The sequence below is a fragment of the Salvelinus sp. IW2-2015 genome, linkage group LG9, assembly GCF_002910315.2.
Source record: "Salvelinus sp. IW2-2015 linkage group LG9, ASM291031v2, whole genome shotgun sequence".
NCBI lineage: Eukaryota > Metazoa > Chordata > Actinopteri > Salmoniformes > Salmonidae > Salvelinus > Salvelinus sp. IW2-2015.
Genome location: NC_036849.1, coordinates 30,665,534 through 30,679,187, shown reverse-complemented (window position 1 = coordinate 30,679,187; position 13,654 = coordinate 30,665,534).

Sequence of the window (13,654 nt, the reverse complement as noted above, 5' to 3'; positions counted from 1 at the left end):
GAGTAACATTGAAAACAGAGTAAATGCATGGAACCTATCATATACACGGTTATATTTGTTTATGTTATCTGAGTAAGAAAAGTGATTTGTTTTTAGTCCACAGCATTAGGGTTCTATACCCCATTTTAACGAAAATCCATTAAAAGCTCAAAATAACAATTCAAGAGGTATTTTCTATCTTCCAAATATTTTGTAATGAAACCAATTACTAAGAGGATGAATTTAACATAAGAAAAGTGATGTATCATAATATCTATTTTGTTGACTCAACAATACATAGGAAAGTTCTAGATCTATCAGTTGTTTTAAAGGAGAATAGGCCATTATTGCTCAACACCGGGCTGTATATTGAAGTAGCTGTGACAACACTAGTCACAGTATGTCAGGTAACTGTACTTTGCCAAATCATCACTGTGTAAAGTCTTGTTCAGGAGATCATCTTTCTCATTGCGGGTTAATGACCAGTCATAACCATTATTTTACCATGTACCGCATTCAGCAGCATGTAAACAAACAGCATCTCAATCACTTTAATCGCCAAGTCCAGTCTGAAAGTAGTTCAAAGAAACGGTCGTCCCCATGACTTCAGTGTAGTGATATTATAACGCGCGTCTTTAACCAAGTTGTTTCAGTGGTGGTTAGTCTTAACTGTTTGGCCTCTGCAGCTTTTTACACTTTAGGTTAGTTGTTTTCCTGCCCGTAATCAGAGCTGATGTAGAATGTAACGTTAAAGTTCTAAATGTGATGTAGACACCACGTAGGATGTAACGTTACAGTTCTAAATGTGATGTAGAACACACGTAGGATGTAACGTTACAGTTCTAAATGTGATGTAGACACCACGTAGGATGTAACGTTACAGTTCTAAATGTGATGTAGACACCACGTAGGATGTAACGTTACAGTTCTAAATGTGATGTAGACACCACGTAGGATGTAACGTTAGTTCTAAATGTGATGTAGACACCACGTAGGATGTAACGTTAAGTTCTAAATGTGATGTAGACACCACGTAGGATGTAACGTTAAGTTCTAAATGTGATGTAGACACCACGTAGGATGTAACGTTAAAGTTCTAAATGTGATGCAGACACCACGTAGGATGTAACGTTACAGTTCTAAATGTGATGTAGACACCACGTAGGATGTAACGTTAAAGTTCTAAATGTGATGTAGCACCACGTAGGATGTAACGTTAAAGTTCTAAATGTGATGCAGACACCACGTAGGATGTAACGTTACAGTTCTAAATGTGATGTAGACACACCACGTAGGATGTAACGTTAAAGTTTAAATGTGATGTAGACACCACGTAGGATGTAACGTTAAAGTTCTAAATGTGCTGTAGACACCACGTAGGTATGTTAACGTTAAAGTTCTAAATGTGATGTAGACACCACGTAGGATGTAACGTTAAAGTTCTAAATGTGATGCAGACACCACGTAGGATGTAACGTTAAAGTTCTAAATGTGATGCAGACACACGTAGGATGTAACGTTAAAGTTCTAAATGTGATGTAGACACCACGTAGGATGTAACGTTAAAGTTCTAAATGTGCTGTAGACACCACGTAGGATGTAACATTAAAGTTCTAAATGTGATGTAGAACCACGTAGGATGTAACGTTAAGTTCTAAATGTGATGTAGACACCACGTAGGATGTACGTTAAAGTTCTAAATGTGCTGTAGACACCACGTAGGATGTAACGTTAAAGTTCTAAATGTGCTGTAGACACCACATAGGATGTAACGTTAAAGTTCTAAATGTGATGCAGACACCACGTAGGATGTAACGTTAAAGTTCTAAATGTGAATGTAGACACCACGTAGGATGTAACGTTAAAGTTCTAAATGTGATGTAGACACCACGTAGGATGTAACGTTAAGTTCTAAATGTGCTGTAGACACCACGTAGGATGTAACGTTAAAGTTCTAAAATGTGATGTAGACACCACGTAGGATGTAACGTTAAAGTTCTAAATGTGATGCAGACACCACGTAGGATGTAACGTTAAAGTTCTAAATGTGATGCAGACCCACGTAGGATGTAACGTTAAAGTTCTAAATGTGATGCAGACACACGTAGGATGTAACGTTACAGTTCTAAATGTGATGTAGACACCACGTAGGATGTAACGTTACAGTTCTAAATGTGATGTGAACACCACGTAGGATGTAACGTTACAGTTCTAAATGTGATGTAGACACCACGTAGGATGTAACGTTACAGTTCTAAATGTGATGTAGACACCACGTAGGATGTAACGTTAAAGTTCTAAATGTGATGTAGACACCACGTAGGATGTAACGTTACAGTTCTAAATGTTATGCAGACACCACGTAGGATGTAACGTTACAGTTCTAAATGTGCTGTAGACACCACGTAGGATGTAACGTTAAAGTTCTAAATGTGATGTAGACACTACGTAGGATGTAACGTTACAGTTCTAAATGTGATGTAGACACCACGTAGGATGTAACGTTAACAGTTCTAAATGTGATGCAGACACCACGTAGGATGTAACGTTACAGTTCAAATGTGATGTAGACACCACGTAGGATGTAACGTTAAAGTTCTAAATGTGATGTAGACACCACGTAGGATGTAACGTTAAAGTTCTAAATGTGCTGTAGACACCACGTAGGATGTAACGTTAAAGTTCTAAATGTGATGTAGACACCACGTAGGATGTAACGTTAAAGTTCTAAATGTGATGCAGACACCACGTAGGATGTAACGTTAAAGTTCTAAATGTGATGCAGACACCACGTAGGATGTAACGTTAAAGTTCTAAAATGTGATGTAGACACCACGTAGGATGTAACGTTAAAGTTCTAAATGTGCTGTAGACACCACGTAGGATGTAACATTAAAGTTCTAAATGTGATGTAGACACCACGTAGGATGTAACGTTAAAGTTCTAAATGTGCTGTAGACACCACGTAGGATGTAACGTTAAAGTTCTAAATGTGCTGTAGACACCACGTAGGATGTAACGTTAAAGTTCTAAATGTGATGCAGACACCACGTAGGATGTAACGTTAAGTTCTAAATGTGATGTAGACACCACGTAGGATGTAAGTTAAAAGTTCTAATATGTGATGTAGACACCAGTAGGATGTAACGTTAAAGTTTCTAAATGTGCTGTAGACACACCGTAGGATGTAACGTTAAAGTTCTAAATGTGATGTAGACACCACGTAGGATGTAACGTTAAAGTTCTAAATGTGATGCAGACACCACATAGGATGTAACGTTAGTTCATAAATGTGATGCAGACACCACGTAGGATGTAACGTTAAAGTTCTAAATGTGATGCAGACACCACGTAGGATGTAACGTTACAGTTCTAAATGTGATGTAGACACCACGTAGGATGTAACGTTACAGTTCTAAATGTGATGTAGACACCACGTAGGATGTAACGTTAAAGTTCTAAATGTGATGTAGACACCACGTAGGATGTAACGTTAAAGTTCTAAATGTGATGTAGACACCACGTAGGATGTAACGTTACAGTTCTAAATGTTATGCAGACACCACGTAGGATGTAACGTTACAGTTCTAAATGTGCTGTAGACACCACGTAGGATGTAACGTTAAAGTTCTAAATGTGATGTAGACACTACGTAGGATGTAACGTTACAGTTCTAAATGTGATGTAGACACCACGTAGGATGTAACGTTCGTTCTAAATGTGATGTAGACACCACGTAGGATTAACGTTACAGTTCTAAATGTGATGGCGACACCACGTAGGATGTAACGTTACAGTTCTAAATGTGATTGCAGACACCACGTAGGATGTAACGTTACAGTTCTAAATGTGCTGTAGACACCACGTAGGATGTAACGTTACAGTTCTAAATGTGATGTAGACACCACGTAGGATGTAACGTTACAGTTCTAAATGTGATGTAGACACCACGTAGGATGTAACGTTTACAGTTCTAAATGTGATGTAGACACCACGTAGGATGTAACGTTACAGTTTTCTAAATGTGATGCAGGACACCACGTAGGATGTAACGTTACAGTTCTAAATGTGCTGTAGACACCACGTAGGATGTAACGTTAAAGTTCTAAATGTGATGTAGACACCACGTAGGATGTAACGTTACAGTTCTAAATGTGCTGTAGACACCACGTAGGATGTAACGTTACAGTTCTAAATGTGATGTGACACCACGTAGGATGTAACGTTACAGTTCTAAATGTGATGTAGACACCACGTAGGGATGTAACGTTAAAGTTCTACGGAATTGGAGCATGCAGAATGATTTGAACTGGGTGTCCGCCATGACTCCAACACGTCTCACTAACAGACTGGTCCTTTGGGAACAGTTGGCGCGAAGGCAGTTTGGTGGATTTTTGCAAACATTTTTTCAGTGTTCTTCGTAAAAGTGTGCTGTACAGAAAAACATTTGAAATGCAATGACGAAAGCTACTATGGATTTCTTGATTGTTTTTGTTAAAATGTTTTATTTCCTTTAAGAAATAAAAATGATATTAAATCTCTGGGCCTTCGTGTGATTCTAGCAAAGATGGTGGGGATAGATATTTCCCTATAAAATATACAATCGTAATAATAACCTAGACTACCTTTTAAACCCCAAAAAGTTTAATTAGTCAAGTCCAAACATACGAAAACAGATCAGCATCTGTAAAGTTCGGCTTCAAACCGATCTGGTGCCAGTGAGCACAGAAATGGCAACATACTAGAAATGAGGCTATTGAAACCTGGATGTTTGACGGAGGCATGAGGTTACTAGGCCCCAGCTCAGTGCTGTGCCTGAGGGAGCAGGAATCACCAGAGGGAACATCTGACACGGTATTGAAAAATGGACTGATTCACACCCACACAAGTGTGTACATTTCTTTCATGGAGATCAAAATGCATAGTAACAAAAGATGGCAAGGGGCAGACCCTTTTTTTTCTTCTTGGGAACAAATTCTTCTCCCATGACAAGGGAACAATTGGGGGCTCAGCAACACAATCAGTTACACAAACCCTAACAAAAAGGAACCATGCACCATTTATCACCATACCATATCAGGCTGCCACATGGATATTATGCAATGCCCAGGGAGAGGCACACCTATGTAAGTTAGACCAGTTGCCCTCAACATTGAGTAAGACAATGAAGGAGATGGTTGCTGAGGCAAACCTGTTGTGGCCATGGCATCTTGTCTAGACCATAATCCAAGATGACTTCCTTACAGGGAAACTAAACCGACCACGCTGAAATAGATCTTGCATCTATTTGAGAAGCTAGACGCCCTGCAAGTCCTGCCTATCCCATCTCATTGGTTTTCACGAGCATACAAACCCAGGAGAGATTCATCAAAGATAACTAAAAACTAACTAGATTTCCCCTTTTATCTCTGGATTAATCGTTGGAGTAGAGAAACACAATTTTGTATGACTTCGGGTCAACATTCTGCAAAGAACCAGGAAAAATATATAAGACCATAGCAGTGGAGGCTGGTGGGAGGAGCTATGAGGACAGGCTCATTGTAATGGCTGGAATGGAATAAATGTAACGGTATCAAACATATGGAAACAACATGTTTGACTCTGTTCCATAAATTCCATTTCAGCCATTACAATGAGCCCGTCGTATAATACCTCCCACCAGCCTCCACTGGACCATAGGTTAAATAACAACCCAATGTTCATCTCCCAAGTCAAACTTAGCTAGCTAGCTAAATGTCCATTGAATGTTTCATGTGTGTTTCGACCCTCCCCCCACTTTTTTTATTTCACCTTTATTTAACCAGGTTAGGCCAGTTGAGAACAAGTTCTCATTTGCAACTGCGACCTGGCCAAGATAAAGCAAAGCAGTGTGACACAGACAACAACACAGAGTTACACATGGAATAAACAAGCCAATAACACAATAAACAAGTCAATGACACAGTAGAAAATAAAGTTTATATACAGTGTGTGCAAAAGGCATGAGGAGGTAGGCAATACATAGGCCATAGGAGCGAATAATTACAATTTAGCAGATTTACACTGGAGTGATAKATGAGCAGATGATGATGTGCAAGTAGAGATACTGGTGTGCAAAAGAGCAGAAAAGTAAATAAAATAAAAACAMTATGGGGATGAGGTAGGTAGATTGGGTGGGCTATTTACAGATGGACTATGTACAGCTGCAACGACCGGTTAGCTCCTCAGATAGWTGATGTTTAAAGTTGGTGAGGGAAATAAAAGTCTCCAACTTCAGCYATTTTTGCAATTRGTTCCAGTCACWGGCAGCAGAGAACTGGAAGGAAAGGRGGCCAAATGAGGTGTTGGCTTTGMGGATGATCAGTGAGATATACCTGCTGGAACGTGTGCTACAGGTGGGTGTTGTTATCGTGACCAGTGAACTGAGATAAGGCGGAGCTTACCTAGCATAGACTTATAGATGACCTGGTGCCAGTGGGTCTGGCGACAAATATGTGGAGAGGGCCAGCCGACTAGAGCATACAGGTAGCAGTGGTGGGTGGTATAATGTGATTTGGTAACAAAACGGATGGCACTGTGATAGACTGCATCCAGTTTGCTGAGTATTGGAAGCTATTTTGTAGATGACATCGCCGAAGTCGAGGATCGGTCGGATAGTCAGTTTTACTATGGTAAGTTTGGCGGCGTGAGTGAAGGAGGCTTTGTTGCGAAATAGAAAGCCGATTRTAGATTTGATTTTGGATTGGAGATGTTTAATATGAGTCTGGAAGGAGAGTTTACAGTCTAGCCAAACACCTAAGTATTTAATTGAATGAATATAATTGATTCATAGTTGGTTTTGGTATTTCAACCTGCGTGTCATGATCACATCTGGTGTAGATGGACAAAATCAACATGCGCATGATGGCACATGCACTTGCGTGGCCGGTTTGGTCAGGGTGTTAAGAAATTCAGCACATCAGACTAGAGTTGGTGCACTAACTAGGGCATGTTGTTCAGCAGCACCACAAGGGTCCAGTGTCCTCCTGGCTATCTGAGAATTAATTTATCTGATTCCCCTAGCAACCAGTCACTTCAGCTCCAGTGGCTTGACGGCTGTTGACAGTGGTTGAGGAGTAGTTTATAGCCCTATAGCATTTTCTCCATTTTAGTTTAAGGTTTCACTCGAAATCCCACTTTTTTTTTTTTTACTGAATAAACAACCAAATTGGACATTCTAAGTCCACAATGCTTGAACCACATCGGGAGACCACTTTTGAGGTCTGTGAAAAATCAAACATTGTAATTTTTGGTTGTAGATACCCTTTAATTAAACTGTGCACCAGTCAAACACTTGTTTGGTTAGTGGTGTTTCTGAAGCAAACGTGATTGCAGAGCTAGCTAAACAAATCGCCACTGAATTTATGCAAATAATCATGATATCATTGATTGATGTATTGATGGTTGCAAATAATCATATCATTGATTGATTGTTGCAAATAATCATGATATCATTCTGCCAGGTAGGCTACGCTTGTAGTTAGCATTTAACCGAGAAAAARCTTTCCATCTACCAGAAGACGATTAGCAGTATTAGCATAATCGCTAACTGCTACACAAAACGCACAAGCACCGGCAATACGAACCACTGATGCATTTTGTTAATGTCTTATGATAATCTTGGACAAATTAATACATTTGAATAAATTCAATACATTTAGTTGATTTCAATACACATTTTTTAATATTGTTGAATTATGTTTTAATGTCTGGATTCCGTGAATCCATCCAAGTTCTCCACATCGCGGATTTTATAAGACACTTGTAGTTGRTGGATTGGGCCTTTGCTCTAGAGCCACAGCATTCCACTACTCCAGCCAGTTGAGACAGAATAGTGAGATGGGTGCTACAGTACAGAGGCCTCCACTCCTGGGATTAGTCTCTAATGAGTGAGCACTCAGCGCACCATGAACTAATTTGCACTGACAAGCAATTATTTTAATTTATTTAACTAGGCAAGTCAGTTAAGAACAAATTCTTATTTACAATGATGGCCCACCAAAAGGCCTCTTGCAGGGACGGGGGCTGGGATAAAAAATATATGACAAAACACATCACGACAAGAGAGACACCACAACACTATATAAAGAGAGACCTAAGACAACAACATAGCATGGCAGCAACACYTGACATCACAGCATGCTAGCTACACCACATGACAACATGGTAGCAACACAACATGGCAGCAGCACAAAACATGGTACAAACATTATTGGGCACAGACAACCGCACAAAGGCGAAGCAGCCACAACTGTCAGTAAGAGTGTCCAGTGCACCCTGGGATGCATATGTTATATCTTTAGAATTAATTAGTTATAATGAATTAAGTCATATCACATAGAGGGAAAATGTACTTCTAAGTAGCGAAGATTTTTTTTTTTTTTAAACACCCTGCAATGACAAATCTCAGCCACAAGATGGAGGCATACCAAAACAAATGGCACATGTCCCAGGGTCAAAAGGGAGGCCACTCCTTTAATGCAGGGTTCCTTTAATAATACAAGCATACAAACCCAGGAGAGATTCATCAAAGATAACTAAAAAACTAACTAGGTMTCCCCTTTTATCTGTGGGTTAATCGTTGGAGTTAGAGAAACACACAATTTGTATGACTCCGGGTCAACATTCTGCAAAGAAKCAGGAAAAATATATAAGACCATAGCAGTGGAGGCTGGTGGGAGGAGCTATATGGGTATGGGCTCATTGTAAAGGCAGAATTGGAATTCATGGAAACAACATGTTTGACTTCGTTCCATTTATTCCATTCCAGCCATTACAATGAGCCCGTCCTCCTATAGCTCCTCCCATCAGCCTTAACTGGTGCTAGGATAGATACCAGGCAATAGGCGTGATTCCCTAGCCTCGTCAATCTCCACACACTTGACCAGCAGTGTGGTGCAGGTGTCTCGAGACAGGTCGTTCACCAACACCTGAGGAGTGAGGAAGAAGATGTGCCTGGACCTCCATAGTGCACACCTCTGCAGTGACTGAGCACTCCGTGGTGGACAAGGAATGGAAATGTCAGAGAAGACCCTGTTNATAGCTAGAGATATCCGCCTATGTCCGCCTTCCGCTATTTTTATGTTGGCCTTCCGCATCTGCGTGGAAAGTGGCAGAGCTACAGCGCTGTTTGTCAGAGGTGGAGACATACCGAAAATCGCTCTTCTCACGAAAACACCAGTTTTGCTCTACTACCCCCACGGGACTCATCTCCGCCAACGTGCCAACTTCTGTCTGTAGTGCCTGAACCATTTGGGCTACAAACTAATATGACCCCACTATTCTCACGAACATGATGGTGTTATCCGTTTTGCTCTACGACAATCACAAGTGTCATACCAGGTATAAAAAAATGATGGAAGTACATTTTTGTTAAATATGTGTCCAAAAAACAAAAATATTTCCTGAGCTTTCTTATATCTCCTAGGAGGTATATCCTTACCTCGGCCCTGTTCAAACATGTCTTATATTCTTACCTCGGCCCTGTTCAAACATGTCTTATATCCTTACCTCGGCCCTGTTCAAACATGTCTTATATCCTTACCTTGGCCCTGTTCAAACACTTAAGATACATGTGTTGCAATTTATCTGTCAACTCAGCCTGGTTTTATAGACTAGACATAACATAGTAAACGTAAATTTGGAACACTCAAATTAYTATGATATGTTACCTTTGCTGAGGAGCTGCCAAGGCTTGGGAAGTCGTTGTAATATGTTGTTCTACTTGAGGTTGTCCCTGTGATGCTATTAGTGTTCTCAATATTTGGTATATGTTGTTGTCCATAGCTTACTTATCAGCCTCATAAACAGGAACTACCATTAAAACATAATGATCTTGATCAGCAGCAGTTTCCTCAATATGTCTCAGCTCACTGTCAGCTGTGGAGCCCTGACCAAATTCACCCTGCAGAGAGTTACGGGGCATAGGGGGTGGCAAAGTTATGTAATTCACCCTCTGACTCTTGCCTGTGAATGCTGCGCTGCGGTTTGAGGTTGTTTTTCGCCAGCCCAACAAACTTACATTATTCGTTTTTGACTAACCTTTTGCGGTACTAATGCACCCCAAGTCATTTGGTTTGTACCACTCATTTTCACTTGTGGTATTGATTTCTAGCAAGAAGCCGTGCGGTGGCAATACGAAAATTGTAAACAATCAAATATATAAATAAGTACTTCCGGGGTCGCAGGTAGGCCTGATAATGGCTTTAAATCGTTTATGAAAAACATGTAGGTTTTCATGTCTTGCTAATACAGACGCATTTCCAACTTTTAATAGTTTTTACAAATTTCACTAGGGACTTTTGTTTTTCAGTTCATGTGGGCTGGGACACTAGAAAAGAAAGAAAAAGTTGGTTCATTTCCCGCAAATGTTGCTATGTTACCATGGCAATGAAGGGACTCAAATGGCAAATGTTGACGTTCACACGTTTTCAGGTAAAAGCAGCTAGCTAAGCTAGATGTTTAACCAGATAGCTAGATAAATCACAACGTTTCCAAAAATGTTGTTCCTCTGCTTATCGTATGTGTTGTCTTGCTGTGCTGTGCATATTGCTGTAAAGCAGCTTCAAAGCTACTGTTGTTAGTTAGCGTTGCCAGCAGGGACTGTGTGGGGAGGGGGTGGTGTCAGTGGTGTCCACCCACTGCTCAATGGGTAAAAACGCGCTTTGATGATAAAATGTAACTTCCTTGTGTTATAAAATACATTTTACCAAGACAAATATGATTATTCATGTTCTTAATCGTTCAGAGGCGTCTTTCTCTAACATAGCATATGGAATTGTTTTATGATGGTCATAAATGGATCATTTAGCTATTTGAGTTAGAATTTTAGGACCCCTGTAGGTATCACATTTTAAAGTATTACATTTGGACTGTAATAGTACTATAGCTCATAGAAACAAATTGAAAAACACATTCATTAAATTCATTAAACAGACAGCCCCCCCAAAATAATAAGGAGTAGGGTTTTGAAGTCTCTGTCCTATATCCGTTTTGCTCTACGACAATCACAAGTGTCATACCAGGTATAAAAAAATGATGGAAGTACATTTTCGTTAAATATGTGCCCAAAAAACAAAAATATTTCCTGAGCTTTCTTATATCTCCTAGGAGATTGATTTCTAGCTTCTTGCTAGAAATCAATACCACAAGTGAAAATGACTGGTACAAACCAAATGACTTGGGGTGCATTAGTACCGCAAAAGGTTAGTCAAAAACGAATAATGTAAGTTTGTTGGGCTGGCGAAAAACAACCTCNTTGCTAGAAATCAATACCACAAGTGAAAATGAGTGGTACAAACCAAATGACTTGGGGTGCATTAGTACCGCAAAAGGTTAGTCAAAAACGAATAATGTAAGTTTGTTGGGCTGGCGAAAAACAACCTCAAACCGCAGCGCAGCATTCACAGGCAAGAGTCAGAGGGTGAATTACATAACTTTGCCACCCCCTATGCCCCGTAACTCTCTGCAGGGTGAATTTGGTCAGGGCTCCACAGCTGACAGTGAGCTGAGACATATTGAGGAAACTGCTGCTGATGAAGATCATTATTTACATTTACATTTAAGTCATTTAGCAGACGCTCTTATCCAGAGCGTGTTTTAATGGTAGTTCCTGTTTATGAGGCTGATAAGTAAGCTATGGACAACAACATATACCAAATATTGAGAACACTAATAGCATCACAGGGACAACCTCAAGTAGAACAACATATTACAACGACTTCCCAAGCCTTGGCAGCTCCTCAGCAAAGGTAACATATCATARTAATTTGAGTGTTCCAAATTTACGTTTACTATGTTATGTCTAGTCTATAAAACCAGGCTGAGTTGACAGATAAATTGCAACACATGTATCTTAAGTGTTTGAACAGGGCCAAGGTAAGGATATAAGACATGTTTGAACAGGGCCGAGGTAAGGATATAAGACATGTTTGAACAGGGCCGAGGTAAGAATATAAGACATGTTTGAACAGGGCCGAGGTAAGGATATACCTCCTAGGAGATATAAGAAAGCTCAGGAAATATTTTTGTTTTTTGGACACATATTTAACAAAAATGTACTTCCATCATTTTTTTATACCTGGTATGACACTTGTGATTGTCGTAGAGCAAAACGGATAACACCATCATGTTCGTGAGAATAGTGGGGTCATATTAGTTTGTAGCCCAAATGGTTCAGGCACTACAGACAGAAGTTGGCACGTTGGCGGAGATGAGTCCCGTGGGGGTAGTAGAGCAAAACTGGTGTTTTCGTGAGAAGAGCGATTTTCGGTATGTCTCCACCTCTGACAAACAGCGCTGTAGCTCTGCCACTTTCCACGCAGATGCGGAAGGCCAACATAAAAATAGCGGAAGGCGGACATAGGCGGATATCTCTAGCTATAAATTGARGGATTTTGATGGAKWTTTTTTAAATTATGTTACTTAGTTTGACACACAGTGGATCAACATACTATTTTAAGCACCGAGCTCTGTAGGTTTCTCAACACTTTTGAGGGTTTTACATTTTGTGGTCATTGTCTTCAAAGTTGTTTACACGGGTCGCAAAAAGGAAAATTAGCATCATGACATGAGCTCAATTAGGAACAAAAATATAAACGAAACTTGCAACAATTTCAAAGATTTTACTGAGTTACAGTTCATATAAGGAAATCAATAAATTGATATAAACTCATTAGGCACTAATCTACGGATTTCACATGACTGGGAATACAAATATGCATCTGTTGGTCAGAGATTCATTAAAAAAAAGTAGGCTTTAATTTTCAAAAGGCTTTGAAAATTAAAGGCTGGTATAAGCTCATTGCTCCATTGACAATATATAGAGATGTGCTTATTTTTGTGAGAAATCTTTGAAAAAATAACAATAATTTTTTATTACTATGAGAAGTGTATACTAAAATATGAAAATACTACATGTTATGTCTCATAATCTATATAGTTTTTTTGTCCTGTGGATTCGAGAAGACAAGTTCATCGGGAAAGTGAGCCTGTCAGGTAGCCAGTATTGTTAGTTCTTGCACAGAATCCAGCRTAGTTAGATGCAATTTTCCAGATTTTTGAACATGTTCTTTCTCTGGCCTCTTGATTTAGTCACCCTAATTCTGGCCTCCTACAAATGTAAAAACTCCAATAACCTTTTGAATGGATTATGATAAAGACATGAGGTTTGAACCATTGACCAATTATCCATTGGTCAAAAGATGCATTTTTGATTGGACACCCTACACCTAGCTAATTGTGTTTACGCTAAAGATAATGACATTACAATGTTGTAGGCAGCACACCTGTTATGAATGAATGCTCTGCCTAAAAGGTCTGGAGCATTAATGGCACAGACGTGCACAACATGTTACTGGAACAACCGAGTTGCAGGTTCAAGACCTGTTCCCCTCTAACGTTACAGTGGTTATTTTCCCAGCATTTTGGGGGGGATGGAAGCGTTCCCATTGGTATTGGGGTTTGTGAGGGAGGTGGCCATCCTGTATGACTGTACTACAGCCTCTGAACCGTCATGGCACAGCAGGTAGTTAGCTAACGTTCCTGAAATGCAAGGTTTCTGATTCAAGGTTTCTGTTTCCCCCTCAATTGCCTCATTACTGACAAGTTGTATTACACCTGGTTCTGTATTTAAGTGTTTCAGTGTTTACTTCAAATM